Source organism: Raphanus sativus, chromosome 5, assembly GCF_000801105.2.
Source record: "Raphanus sativus cultivar WK10039 chromosome 5, ASM80110v3, whole genome shotgun sequence".
In the NCBI taxonomy this organism is placed as follows: domain Eukaryota; kingdom Viridiplantae; phylum Streptophyta; class Magnoliopsida; order Brassicales; family Brassicaceae; genus Raphanus; species Raphanus sativus.
Genome location: NC_079515.1, coordinates 15,052,282 through 15,067,769, shown reverse-complemented (window position 1 = coordinate 15,067,769; position 15,488 = coordinate 15,052,282). Strand labels below are relative to the sequence as shown.

Sequence of the window (15,488 nt, the reverse complement as noted above, 5' to 3'; positions counted from 1 at the left end):
TCATAAAATAACATATGCTTTTCCATTAATGATTCAAAACATACAAAATCAATACATGAAACACATGAACTCCATAATGGAACATATAACTCAATGCTAGTAAATAAAGCTTCTCGTTCCTCTGCTTCTCTTTCTCAAGTGACGACACCAAACTCTCAATTGAAGCAGGCAAAGACAATCTCTCAGCCTACACCAAACAAACCATTCAACACACTTGTGATAAATGTATAAAATCAACCAAAAAGACTCAAAGGAGAAAGTTGTACCCTTTTAGCGTTCAATCTTTAAGCAATGTGAATCTTCTCACTGTTACAATTATACATCTCATCATCAGCTTCATCGATTCTCTCCACACCACTCCTCTTCCTCCTCCTCTCCATCGCCGGAAACACACTGTATTCTTCTTCCTAGGTGGGCTCTCTCGACGACAGATATCCGTTTTACTTCCCCATAAGAAGTAGTATTAAGTTACAGAGAGCGAGACAGCTCTACTTCAATCTTCTGGGTAAAACATGTTTCTTTGTCTTAGCCTTTTAATGATGAAACACGGATCTCCTCCTGCACCATTTCCAATAAACTAAAAAGGAAATCACAGAAAAGAAAACTTCATGTATGATATGCCATAGAACTAGAACAGAACGTGATTAACTGGATATCAGTCAACGGAGTGTTCACATGAACTACTAACCGAAGGCTTATACAATTTCCCTTGATACTTTATGTTTCTCTCGTCACTGACCAATACTACTCATTGGTTCCACTTTCATTAACCAAAAATCCAATGGAACTCAAACTAAACTCACTAATTCTACCGGCCTACAACTTCAATTTCAAACAACAACAACAAAAAAGCAGAATATGAAAAACAAGAGATTAGGATTAAGAGATAGATTTACGTTTTAACACGAGAGGAAATGTATGTCCTCATGTCTGAGCTTAGGCGTAAACCTCTTCTCTAACCCTCTTCATATCTCTTTCACGATATCAACAAACACAAGTAAGAACCTGAAATCAAAACCAATCAAAGTTGGAGAGAAAGAGAGAGAGAGAGATTACGACATGACTGTGGTGATGGGATAGGAATGAAGAGAGACTCGTGAAAGGAACATGAGCAGCACTCTTAGGATTTGGTCTGTAAAGGGTTGAGTGAAAGGAACTACTCTGAGAAGGTATGGAGGGTGTTCTCGACGCGCCTGATTCAGAATCGTTCGGACAGCAGCTTTCACACTAGAACCAGCTCCATCTTCAATCTTTCAAGCTTCAACGCCTGATGAAAAAACGAAAGCACACACAAGCATTAATCATTGAAGAAAGGATAAAGGAGGAGTCTTTTTGGCTGAGAATCATATTTGACAGATCGGAGATTTGAAACCCAACAAGGAAGTAGTTATGTCTCATGCATAGAGACAGAGAGGAGATGTAGACGGCGGGGCTACAAACATATGGACAGAGAGAAAGAGGTCGAACCATGGTGTGGTGGTGGCAGTGGCGGGATGGCGAGAGGAGGACTCGTCAAAAGACAGAGAGGAGAGATGTGAGATTGCATTGAACTTTCATTGAGTTCGTCGCATCGAACCCGTCTGATTTCTCGTGATGAAATGTGGCAGAGGAGAGATGTGAGATTGAAGAAGCCAGAATTGGTGGTTATGAAATTGTTGTTTCACCCACTGGAGCTGGGATCGATTAGGCTTCCAAATGATGGTGTGATGGTGCCAAGAACAAGGGAGATGATGTTTGATAAAAAAAAAGTAATAAGAAAAAAAAGGGGAGATGTCGAGAGTTTCGGTGGCGGAAAAATAAAAATTTGGCTAAGTGTTTGGCTCTGAAATATTTTTTTGAGTTATTTACTCTCTAAGTCACTTATTGACTTTATTCACCATCTTGGGTCACTTACCTATACTGAAGCACTTTCTTCCAACGTGGAGAGTAACAAGCCCAACTAGGCTCGTTTTAGTTAGCAAGAGCATCTAGGGCTTTTGACGCCTTTGAATTTCAAAATTTCTCTAAATGGTTTTTCTTTTTCTTTTAAATTTTAAAAACGGGAAAAAGCGTAGATATTTTCCGGGCTTTTCGGTTTCCTTGCCAGTTTCACATTTCTCACAGTTTTACTTGTGAACTGCTCCGGTGGCGATTTTCTTCCGTTTTGACAATCCAAGACCGGTGTGTTCTTTTCTGAATCTTTAAACGCTACCGCGATGAGGAGGAGTGCCCGTCAGGGTGATAAAGGTTAGTCGCTCTTCATCCTCAGATTTATTAATGTTTGTTCTAGTAGCGACACCGGATTAATACGTAGTTTAATCGGTTTTTTTGGCAGGAGGTACAGTAGGCGATGACGCGGAGCCCCCGACGGTCTTCAGGAGACGTTCGGGGAAAGAACCCGCCGTTGGTCAGTGATGCTTATGCTCCTTTCTCACGGCCACTTGTCGGACCTACTTTTTTGGTTTTAGATTCAAACTGGTCCAACCTTGTTTTTGATTAACTGTTAACTGTTTTCTTTTGGTAGCAGAGGAGACAAACCCAACCGATGGTCCGGACGAACGGCTTCCCCTAAGGTTGTTTGAGACCGACAGATTCCCGAGTAGGAGGCTGAATATCTATTCTTCGCTTGGGTACTTATTGATGGTAAGAGATGCGCTGAAAGGGACACCCGACTTGGCTAGACTACTGCACTCCTGTTTTGGTCCACTTTTCAACATTCCTGTTCGCAGGTGCAGCTATTCCTCCGTGATGTTACATGCCATGCTGGTCCGACAGGTGGTGACCAAAAAAAGGTATGAGCTTTGGCCCGTGGTTGGTGGGAACCCCCTTAAGTTCTCCTTAGTTGAGTTTGGCCGTGTGACCGGGCTGCCTTGCGGAGAGTTTGAGGATGGTTACTCTGTGGATGTGGTCCCTAAAGCTAAGGAGGATGATTTTGCTTTTTGGGATTACTTGTTTGAGGGAAGGCGCGACATTACCATAGCAGAGGTTGCAAGAATGATTGAAGAGGATCTCACCATTCCCCGTAGCAGGAAATTCCGGCTCTGCATGATACTAATAGTGGATGGCGTGTTGCTTGCTTCTACCTCACCAGTGTGTCCTACTTTGAAGCATGTTAAGCGGCTAGAGAACTTGAGCAAATTTCTCGAGTTTCCGTGGGGAAGGGAGTCTTTCTACTGGACAATTTCTACAATGATCCCCCCGAGGAGGGTTTTGGGCGTCTGTGATGATCCGCAAGGGGATCTTTGCGCCAGTTTGAGGCAGCAAACCAAAAAAATGTCTGGCTTCCCGCTGGCTCTACAGCTTCTTGTCTACGAAGCAATTCCTCTTTTGTCTGCAAGATTGGGGGGGACCGACGAGCTGAAGCTGATTGATTGTGAGTCACTGCCGCAGCGTAAGGGTTTGAAGCTGTGGGATCTCTTGGAGGTTGAGAACCACCCTGAGGTACGCAGTCACCATTTTTTCCTGTCTGCTAATTGTCATGTGTGTTGAAAGGGATAGTTAGGCTGGGTGAACTTTAATAGAAAGCTGTTTTAATGTACGAAAGGTGTTATTGGATCGGTGTACGTGTGTACGGGGAAGTGTTTGTTACGCTGCGTGTACAAAAGCAGAAAGTTGTACAGATGTTCATTTTTTAATTTTCCCGAATCCGCGTACAAAGCTATGAGTTGTACATGTAATCGCAATAGGAGTGAAAGTTTTGTACATCAGTGTTTTCATTGATTGGTCAGTAGATTAGTGTGTCTAGGTGTTAGAAGGTTTAACATCGATTGTTTGCCGCTAACTTTTTTGTTTTTTATGAAGCTAAATGTGGAGCCTATGATGGAGGAACCTGAAGGCGCACCTGAAGGATGGGGTGTTTGGGACGATGAGATAGCGGACCGGACGGTAATTTATATGGCTGGGCGGTTGGCTTCAGGCCATAAATTCCGCAAGACTGCTTGGAGGGGAGGAGACGCTGAGGAGGTGTTGTACAACCACGACAAAGCAAAAGAAGAGAGGAAGAGGAAGAGGAAGCGGGAGGCTGGTGGACCTAAAAGTGGAGCTGTTGCGGGTCCGTTGTTGAAGCAGAGGAGATTGGGCGCCTATTTCAAGAAGCATGCTTTGGCCGACACCGGAAACAACGCTGAGTTACTTGCCAGGATCCAGGCACTAGAGAAGACAGTGTCGTGGCTGAAGAGGAAGGTGAACAAGCGCAGGAAATTGGGGGTGACACCCAGGCGGGAGCTGATGCGCAGTGGGAAACCATTGAAGAGGATAAGGAAGGAGATGCCCACGGGTAGCAGGGAGGACGAAGAGTGTGAAGAGGATGAGGGAGATAAAGGAGGTCGAAATGTTGATGACGCTGGTGAAGATGGCGGTGAGGATGAGAGTGATGAAGACGGCAACGGTTCTGCCAAAGGTGTGGATGAGAAAAGGGGAAGTGAGGATGACTTGGCTGACGAAGATTTGGGCTTAGATGGTACGGAGGCTACAGAGCGTGCTTCTTGGAAAGACTGGCAATGAAAAGGACGGCGGTGCTGCGGAGGGTGTCGATGAAGGGAATGAAAAGGAAGGGAGCTTGACTGTTGATGAGGTGGCAGAGACTGATGTGTCAGGCGGCGGAGGCGATTTAAGTTCATCTGCTGAACAGCTGCCAGTCCTGGTACCCCTAGCTGATGGCGATGGTTTCCCGCTGCAATGGGTGGAGAAAGGAGTAACTGGATTGAATGGGACGGTACTATACCGTGCCACGACTAGCAGTACTTACTATGTAGAAGAAGTGAGTGAACTTTTTTTGTGAATTGTTTTGGTTGATCACGTGTATTTCTGACTAACGTCACCTTTGATGGACAGGGGGACGAGTGTGTAGGGGGAGCTTTAGAGAATGCTGAGGTTGAGGGATCAAATGTTGAAGAGGTAAGTTCATTGGGTGTAAAAAAGGAGGTTTGTTTTGCTGTTTGACGGAAGTTTTTTTTGGTTTTCTCTTCTCTCTGTTTAGCAGGGGGAAAATGCGGAGCTGGATATACTTATTGGTGCAATCGTTAAGGAAGGCTGCGGGACTGAGGTTGTGTTTGAGGAGGAAGTGGAGAAGGATGAGGAAGCTAAGGCAAGTGTTTTTCACGCATGTGTACTTGTAGCGATAACTGTACATCTGTACGTGGGATGTCCTAGGATACAACGGTTTCTATTAGTAGGTGTACAGGCCAGGAGGTGTCCACAAGTACAGATGTTGTGAAAAATTAGTTGTCACAGTAAGTTTGTTGATTGTTTTCCCCTTGGGTTATGGTGCGCAGGGTGTTTGTGCACAAGAGGAGGAGGTTGTTTGTGATAACGAGGCATCAACCAAGGTTAGATGTACTTTTCATTGCCTGTAAACTTCATATCCTTTTTGTTTAGTTTGAGTTAAATTTTTAATTTTTCTTAACTCATGCTTGTAAATTGTTCTGTAGGTAGTTGATGTGCATACTCCAGACGCTCCAGCTGCTGTGACTTGTTTGAGTGACTCGCCATCGAAGCTAAGTGAGAGGCACCAGCCTGTTGAGATTGAAGCCGATTTGGCATCTCTGCTCATGGCAAAGGAACCTTTTAGCCTAGATAAAATAGCACCGGATTCTGTAGACAGTGACTACAAATTTTTTGAGAAGGTTTTATTGTCTGCTCCAAAAATGTAAGCAGTTACCGTCCTGATTGTGGTTGTTTCTTTTTTTTTGGGAGCAAGACTAAGGTAGGTGTATATGTTTCTGCAGAATGCATACTGGAGCAGCTGTCTGTGACTTGGACAACCAGTTTTTTTGGACCTTGCTTCTCCACAGAAGTGGGTGTCCAGCAAGGTATGTGTGTGGGGTGCACTGATCATTACATCTGGTTAGAATTGGGCGTAATGTTCTTGTTTTTTTTTTTTTTGAAGCATATGGAAGTCTTGATGGAGTATGTGGGTAAAAGACATGCAGAACTTTTCAAGGAGAGGAGGGTGTTGTTCGTCGCGCCTTGGTTTATGGAGCAGTTGGGTGGAAAGGCAGCTGCGTTTGACGCTGCACGCTACAAGGGAAGGGTATTTTCAGACAGGAAATTGGCGGGGTACTTGACTAGAAAGGGGCAGAAACTAGGCGTGGACGTGGATGAGGTGTATGCGCCAATGATTTGGGGGGCTAATCACTGGGTCGGCCTGCGCATCAGTATAACAGCCTGGAATGTTTTGGTTTATGACCCAGACCGAAACCTGAGGGAGATGCCTGAAGTGATATCTTTGATGACACCCATAGCTACGATGCTGCCATATGTGGTTCGGAAGGTGTGCGGTGCTGATTATCTGAAGGCACACGGGCTTGAACCGTTTGGTGTTTCTTTGATGGCTGATGGATATCAGAATACCCGTAGTGGTGACTGTGGGCCGGTGGCAGTGAAGTTCATGGAGTTGGCTGCAACGGGGGTGGAGAAGCCAGATGTGGAGGATTTGACGGATGTTATGGTGGACTGTTTTAGGAAGCAATGGGCGATGGATGTGTACAAGGATTGGATTGTGCCGCTTTACATTTGCGGGGAAGGGAAGGCATAAGCAAAAGGCTTTTTTTTTGTTTTGGTTGTGGGTATTTTGAAGTAAGTTACCTAGAGCGTTGAAGCAATTTAGTTTGTTGTACGATGTTAAGGGGGTTGTCTTTTTTTTTGGGTAACGCAGGATAACAATAGGCAAGCAGTTGTGTTCTAAACCTAAACGTTGACAAACTTACGATTACGTTGGTTATTGGTTGTTTAGGTGTGTTGCACTTAATATCTATGATTCTAGTTAAATGTGGACTTGTACACCTGTACAAGTTAGAGCTGTCCTGGTGTTTGAATCAGATGTGTACTATGTGGTGCTATTGTACAGTTGTACTAAACTTTTTTAAATGTACAACTGTTCGATGTTTGGATGTATTGCATCTCTACATAGAATTACAAGGTAAGGAGCTCGTGTTACAACAAACATAACTGATTTGCATATATAGAGTTACAAAAGTAGGAGGTCCTATTACAATAGACATTCCTTCCCGATTATAATAAAGAGTAGTAGTTACTAGTACAAGAGACATAGTTTGGTACAGAAAACTTACTAACATCGAAGCATAGGAAAGCAGGACTGATAAACTAAACACAGCCTAGAGAATGAACTTGTAGATGAAACCAAATAAGATAGCACAGATGAGTAGGTTCCTGAGACTCTTTAGCTCCAATTTGAGGCCCTGGAGTTGTTTTTTTGTTTCTTGTATGTCTGATTTGTAACGCTGGAGAGTGGTGGAGCAAGAACGAGTTTCAAGGGAGTGGTTCTGTATTTCTGATTGGAGGACTTGTATATCCTTTGCATAGCCCAAGACCTCTTGCTCAAACTCATCGAAACGATCTTTAAGGTCCTCTATTTCCTCGACCACTGATTCGTCCGTCCATTTGAAAAGATGGTGTGGATTGGTCTGTATGTAGAGAGAGAATTGTGTAACTGAGAACTTCGTATAAGATACTAAGAGTGGGTGGTTGAAATAATAAGCTAGACAATGTGTGGGTGGTTGAATCGAAGTACCTCATTGCCGTAGGGGCAGCTGTGGAAGAGTCGGCCCGGGTTGGTGGTTGTCTTGGAAGTGCGGAAAGAGACCTTTGCACCACACCGACAGTGTGTCGGGATTCCCCTTTTGCTGTTCATCCTTTTCTAAATGGTTGATCCTTTATCGTGGGAATCGGTCTACTTTCGAGATCCTCTTTCCCTTGAACCCTAATCGTTGCAATCCCCAGAATGGGGGAGGAAGACATTAGTAAGTGAGTATATTAACGACGCCGTTTTTCCTTTAAGAGTAGTTGTTGGGCTTGAGAAGCGAGTAGTTGTTGGGCTTTCAAACCGTTTTGGTGTTATGTGTATGTAGAGAAGAAATATGAGTTTGCTTCTGTACAGATGGACAGAGGTGGTCTCTTGGGTACACGTGGACGGTGAAATTGGTTCTGTACAGATGTACATATTTGGTTGTTGGTGAGCATACAACACATCAAAGGTGTAGCATTAAGAGAATGTGAGCATACAGCATCGTTTTTTGCCAACAAAAAAGGGACAGGCAATACTGCTGGGTTTGGTTACCCCATTGTACAAAAAGAAGCCTTACAAGTTCAAAAGATAATAACTGATAGTAGGTGAATTTGCTATCCAAAAGAGACATCACTTGGATATAAGATTCACCGCTAGTCAGATAGGGCAAACACAGCGAGTCCGATTGTGCCCAGTACCAAGGCAGCGCGTACACCTGTTTGGTATAGGCTTTGTTTTCTTGGCAGGCTGGTCAATTGAACAACGAGGTTGTGTTAGGAAGTGTAAAAAAAGTGTGCTAAAACTTTGTAAGAGAGAGAGTTACCGGTATCTCTTCCGTAGAGGGGATCCGCGATTCCTTTGGACGACCAGAAGGGCGGCGAGTCCTGGGTGGGCCAATAGTAAGTTCAGATATAGCTGGAGGGATGGAGATTTCACCTATATCAGCCTCCGGGTAGATCACACCTGCATATGTGTCTATCCAGTGTTGAGTCTTGTAGTACTCACCAACTAACCCGGTGTATGAAAGGCCAATAGAGTCGGCTGCCATAAGGGCGTGGCCACAGGGGATTTTCAGCTTCTGGAAAACCTGGCAGGTGCATGCCTTAGTATCTAGATGGACAGTGTTGCCATGACCGAAAAGGCCCCTAACAGAGAAGCTCCATTCCCTAGAGGGGTAGATTTTGCTGCCTTTTGTAAGTTTGATGTGAGTTTGAATGACCTTATCAACCTCTGGTGTGCAAAAACCCCGGTGCTTTGCTGATTTAGTCCTACGGGCAGAGAACCAGCGTGTAAGCATGCACTGTATGAACATGTACATCTCAACAATTGGTGAAGATCTGGATTTTGATATTGCATTGTTGAGCTGCTCTGCGACATTGCTTGTCATCAGGTTGTACCGGTTGCCAGGGAAGTAAGTGCGAGACCATTTAGAGGTACGGATGTCTTCTAGGTATTTGAAGCAGGCTGCATTGGCCATCTTGATCTTGTCAAACTTTGCATCAAAATCAGCACGGCGGAACTGGAAAGCAGCCTCGCAAACAAGCTTAGCCAGGCCCTTGCTTTTGTAGCAGGAGACAACATTTCTCATGATGTGAACAATACAGGCTCCGTGATGTGCCTTGGGGAATGTCTGGCTGATGGCTGAGACAATGGAGACATGGCGGTCAGAGATGATTGTGAGGGTGGTGGAGTCAGCTATAATCCTTTCAACCTTGGAAAGGAACCAGGTCCAGGCATCATGTGTTTCTCCATCAACAACCGCAAAAGCTAAAGGGAATACCTGAAAGTTGCCATCTTGTCCGCTAGCAGTGAGTAGTGTCCCCTTGTATTTGCCAGACAAGTGAGTGCCATCAATAATCAAAACAGGACGCAGACGACGAAACCCTTGGATAGAGGCACCAAAGGCAAGGAACGAGTACAAGAAACGAGTGTCTCCGTGTTCGTCAACTTCGGTTTGGACATCTGTGATGGTGCCAGGATTAGTAGCTTTGAGCCTCTCAAAATAGTCTGCAATGTTGAGGTAGGAGTCCTCAGAATTGCCATGTGTCATGTCAAGTGCAATCCCTTTTGCCCGATGACATTTCATGTAGGAAGCAGAGACACGCAAATCTTCTAGGACAAGCTGCTGGAGCTGAATGGCTTTGGGTGCATCAGTTGGGTCACCATATTTGGAGCAGTAGATATGTGCTAAAACCTTAGCAGTAGCACGCCTTTTGTAAAGTCGACGGGTCTCCCAGTCGCAGGTGTGACCCAGATGACACTTCTTAATAGTGTAGTACCCACAGCCGGGTAGCTCGTTGGCAAGAACTCTCCATTCACAGCGAGTATCATGGCAGCTAAGAACAAATTTGTGCCTGCTGGTCCTTGTTTGCCTAAAATAAAACTGTTCCTTGATTGCGTAGATAGCGAGACCAATCTGGCATTCTTGTTTTGAGGCGTACAGCTTACCAACATAAGGTTCGTCCTCATCGATATCCAAATCTGGTACATCTTCAACTTCGTACAAAGTATCGTCAAACAGAGGAGGGATGTCAAATTCCTCATCATTGATTTCTGAAAGAGGCCTGGTCTCTCGAGCAGGGGGCGTACGAGGATGAGATTGAAATCCAGTTGTGTTGTTGCTGCTCGTGCCTGTATGCGGTGCTGAACGTGAGGCGGGTGGACAGCTACGAGTGTGTCTAGGGGGAGAGTTTGGCGGGATTACAGGGAAGGTACCAAGTTCAGGTTTGGTGTAAGGGGGAAGCTCACCAGAGACAAGGATTGTGTGATCAAAAGCATCCCCAGTGGTGCAGTGAATGATATGAGGTGCTATCTTTGGAACAGAGATTCCAGCCATAACCTCAGCCGCATCAGAACCACCTAGGTGGGAGTCAAGAAGGGGGGCCCAAAAATCCTGATCATACCCTCGCACAGGAATATCGTCGATATCAGCCGGAATAGAAGCATCAGACCCGGGGTCATCATCATCTTCGGATGCCCAGCTGTCCGGAATATTGGCCGGGTCTTCTTTGAACATGTCCTCAAGGAGGTCGTCTCCGCAAATGAGGGTCTCATCAATGCGAGAGATGCGAGAGGGTTTCGCAGTCCTAGAGCTGCTTGCAGTACTTGGAGCGGTGTTCTTTGGGGGTTGTACAGGTGGACAACTCTGAGTGTGTACAGGGGTACAACGCTGTGGCTGTACAATCGGCTTTGATTGTACAGGATAAGGCTGTGGCTGTACATGCGGATTTGATTGTACATGAGTACAATCTTGTTGTTGTACATGTGGACGGTTCTGAGGCATGTATAATTCGTCATCGTCGAACAGGGAGAAACCGGGAATTTGTGAGCCAGCTGTTGAGGCCTGACGCATAGCAGAGGAGTAGGGGCTGTGTGGCCTCTTAATTGGTTGGTTAGGAGTGGTGAAGGGTAAAGGACTCTGATCATCCAGGCGAGGAGGGGGGGGGGGGTCTTTCGGAAGGTGACAAATAGGTTCATTCCTTTGTTGGTTTGGAAGTGTTGGTAGAAAAAGGAAACAGCCCCGTCGTTGGTAAGCATAACTGGCGGGGTGGTCAGACCTGTAGCAAGTTCCTTAGAATTCGGTGGCCAATAGCTAAGAACAGCGGTGAGGAGAGTGAGAGGCTTTTCAAAGAACTCCTTGAAAACATTGCTCAGTAATTCGGTAAGAATAATGCCGCTGTGAAGAGGGACAATCCGTGTCATCTGCTCTTTGTCAATCACGAAGTTCCAGTGGTTGTCTGCGGAGGTTTCCCATTCGCCGGCGATGATCATACAGTGATCACCCATCGCGGCGTCTGATATAAGGAGGATAATGATTAAAAAAAAATTAAAGATTAATAAAGACAAAAAAGGGAATAAGGGGATTTAAACCATACCGATAATGATCTGATTAGCTCAAATTTGTCTGTTCTTAGGTGCTGGCCGCCGAAGGTAAAACGATGTGATTATCACGATTGTGAAACTGTGAAAAGTTAAGCAAACAACGACAAAGAGGTGAAAAAAGATAGGGAAATCGAGACCGTCGGACAGAGAGAGAAATGATGAGATCAAACGGGTGGGGTGAAAGATGGTTAGATGTCTTGTCCAGATCTAGACAAAGTGATCTCAGCCGTCCGTCTTATTAATAAAATCAACGACCGAAAATGCAGCCCGCCAAAAGAAAAGGTAAGTTAACAAAATGGAAATAGGGAGGAAGAAGCATATGTCGTTCAGAGCCAACTAAGACACTCTCTCTCCTCTGGTTTGTAACAAGCAGTTGGGAAAAAGTGATTTTAATGCTACGATAAAGTTGTACTCTGATTTTGACATTTTTAGTAGCAGTTCGTGAATTCGTGCTACAACGAACTGCTACCGATACCCATATTTCTTGTAGTGGAAGTAAATGGGTATTCACCATCAAATACAATGCCGATGGGTCGATAGAGCGATATAAGGCTAGACTGGTCTGTTGTGGTAATCATCAATTTGAAGGAGAGGATTATGAGGAGACCTTCGCTCCAGTAGCAAATATGGACATGGTACGTACACTTTTGGGCGTTGCTGCAGCAAAGAACTGAGAGGTTCACCAGATGGATGTGCACAACGCTTTTCTTCAAGGAGATTTGGAGGAGGAAGTGTACATGAGACTGCCCCCAGGTTTTCACTCAGATGATCCAAACAAAGTGTGCAGGCTGCGAAATTCACTCTACGGTCTGAAGCAGGCGCCAAGATGTTGGTTTGAAAAGCTGTAAGAGGCGCTTAAAGGGCTCGGTTTTGAACATTCATATGATGACTACTCATTATTCTATTTCATTAAGAGGTAGAAAAGTATACGAGTACTGATATATGTAGACGACTTGATTGTGGCAGGAAATGATCTTGTGTTGATAGAGAAGTTCAAGAAGCGTCTGAGTGAGATGTTTCACATGAAGGATCCTGGCAAGGCCGAATATTTTTTGGGAATACAGATAGCAAGAGGGCCGCTGGGAATGTATCTTTTTCAATGGAAGTACGCGTTGGATATAATTAATGAGGCTGGTATGCTGGGATGTAAACCTGCAACAACACCGATGGAAGTGAATCATCAACTTCTACGAAATAAAAGCCCACTGTTGAAGGACCCTGTGAGATTTCGAAGATTGGTTGGGCGTCTAGTATATCTAACTGTGACTCGTCCAGACCTAAGTTATTTGGTTCATGTTCTGTCACAGGTGATGCATGAGCCAAGGGAAGCGCATTGGGATGCAGCTATGAGAGTTAGACGTTATCTCAAGGGCTCTCCGGGTCAAGGTGTAATGCTGAAGTCTGATAGTAACTTGCGTGTACGAGCGAATTGCGACTCAGATTGGGCATCGTGCCCGCGTACTCGACGGTCACTTTCAGCTTACATGGTGATGTTAGGGGACTCCTTGGTTGCCTGGAAGACAAAGAAGCAGGATACAGTATCCCATTCGTCTGCAGAAGCTGAGTATCGGGCCATGTCAGACGCGTTAAAGGAGCTTATGTGGTTGAAGAGATTGCTGGCTGATATGGGTGTTCGTCATGAGGCTCCGATAGACTTGTTTTGTGATAGCAAGTCAGCAATATATATAGCAGCAAATCTGGTATTTTACGAACGTACGAAGCATGTGGAGAAAGATTGTCATAGTGTTAGAGATGCAGTTAAATCTAAGCTCATAGCGACGCGACATGTACGGAGAAATGAGCACCTGGCGGACATATTAACCAAGGCGTTGGGGAATTCACCATTCAGTTACTTGTTATCCAAGTTTGGAGTATGTGATTTACACGCTCCAACTTGAGGGGGAGTGTTAAGGTTTTAGATGGTTCTAGAACCGATATAGAGATAACCGGTATTGTATTGTACGATAAGATAAGTATAAGTTGTACCGAGATTGCTTCTTGAAATAGTATTGGTCTAACTGGAGATATCTTCAGTACAATGCTATCTAGTTTCTCATCACAATATTGGCGTCCTGTTTGGTTTGATTTTCTAGTGACAGGAACGAAAATGTAAGCTAGCTTTCATATGTTCCATTTTATTAAACAATCATCTTATTAAACCATGAGTGATTCATCCAAAACCACAACAGAGAGAAGGAGCAAGACCTGAAAAAACTTATTTTGAATCATGTATGCTCACTACAAGAAAATATACGCATTACAACTGCCATATCCATTGTTATTTCGTCGTAAAGGGTCCTTTACGACACCTAACATCGAAACTTAATCGTCGTAAATCTTTGGTCGTAATGCACATTTCGATGTATAATCTTCGTAAACGTTACGAAGAACACTTTTTGTCGTAAAGACGAAACAGCGATGGTCGTCGTAAAATCGTCTTTAAGTTACAAGGAAACATTTCGTCGTAATATTTTGTTGTAAAGAAGAGGTAAAAATTCGAAGTAATGACGTAGTTGATTGAAAGTAAATTTTAGGACGACTTACAATTGAAGACTTGTGATGGCGTCGTAATTGTTTATGTCGCTTTTACGTAGACTTCCTCGTTTATTCCTCGCAAAGTATACGTCAAACAAAGAACTCTTTTCTATTTTATTAATAATTAAATCTGATAATATTATAAAATGAATTTTAAAATTATGAAATAGTAATTTAAAATTCTGAAATAAAAACTGCAAAAAATAAAAAAAGTTTCATAATCTTATTATTATACATAAAAAACAGAGAAAATCAAATGTTATACATAAAATAAAAACTAGGGAAGGTCTTCGTCTTGGAAAAAGTCCCGGACGTTGGTTCGCTCCAAGTCCGCAGTTTCCTCTTCCGCAGTCTGGCTTGGTGGACAGTGGATGTTGAGTCTCTCCTGTCTAACCCACAAAATCTCCTGCATCTGCGGGTTTCCATCCGCCAAGTAAGCTTGGGTAGAGCCCAAGGAATCTTGGGTCGAATCCAAGTCTCTCCGCAGCCGAGCATTCTCCGTATCTGTTTTTGGGCATACGACAATGTCACCTGTGGGATATCGTTTACAGATCCTATGCCCACTATTCGTCTCTTTTTAGGGACAACCTGTTTAAAGAAACTAATTAATAAATTAATAAAAGAATATAAAATATTAAAAGATTAAAAGCAAAAAATATTAATAATCGAAAATTTATACCTCTTCGAAAATGTTGTCCAATTCGACGGTAGACAACTCAACGGGAAATCGATCGGGTGACTGCTGTGTGAGCTGTGTCTAGCATTCAGCAATCCGAGCAATGACATCACTGTGAATTTTCTCGCAGAAAGGATCCGCAAAAACACCACATTTCGAGTGGGTTTCCGGAAAAAGATTAGGAAGTGATGGCAACAACCCATTTTTCTTTTTGGCCTGCAAAAACAAAAGTTAGGCAGAGAGAATTATATATATGGAGTTCATAAATATTATTGAAATAAAATAGTAAATTAACTTTTTTCCATGTTTAGACGAACACCGGCATGTGTCAGTTGCCCGGTTCTGTGAACCATCGGCAAAAGGCCGTTCTCATCCTTTTTGAGCCGAGAAGAGGTGCACTGTGAAGCAATCCGGATGGAATGGGGTTAATGCCAATACCTGATGAGTCCATCCCATACGTCCTTTGTGATACTGGGAGGCCTAGCCTCATAGCCTCGCTGCACATAAATGACCTTTCAGTCGAAGATGGTGTTGCATAGGCGCTTCTTTGCCTTCTCGTTGAACTTCTTCTTCACTTACTCATTGATCCCAATAGACCAGTTCCACCTTTGCTGCAAATAGAAATTTTTAAAATTAATCCAATACAATTAGTGAATAAATTTTAATATTTTTAAATATTTAAATAAAATAACTAACCACAAAAGATTTGAACCATGTAGTTCTGACATGTCTCCGGGTCAGCGGCCAGTTTGGATGCGGTTCTCTGAAATAGCCTTTGATCGTTTCGGAAACACTCCGTCCAATACGGTTGTTGCTGCCAAACCTGGAAATTAAAATAAAACATTAAAATTCACACATAAGATAACCAATTAAACAAAAAATAAAATAAAT

General features: G+C 43.8%; 1 long non-coding RNA gene across 2 annotated transcripts; it reads right to left on the bottom strand.

Moving 5' to 3' along the window:
- On the bottom strand, nt 1-1,814 carry LOC108857789 (uncharacterized). Of its 2 annotated transcripts, none has more exons than XR_008945875.1 (4): nt 1,468-1,814; nt 897-1,267; nt 267-577; nt 1-187 (listed from the first exon to the last, which is right to left on the bottom strand). It is a non-coding gene; the product is annotated as an uncharacterized LOC108857789 (long non-coding RNA). The 2 variants fall into 2 exon arrangements; XR_008945874.1 differs by having other exon boundaries at nt 267-558.
- Nucleotides 1,815-15,488: the final 13,674 nt, after the last annotated feature.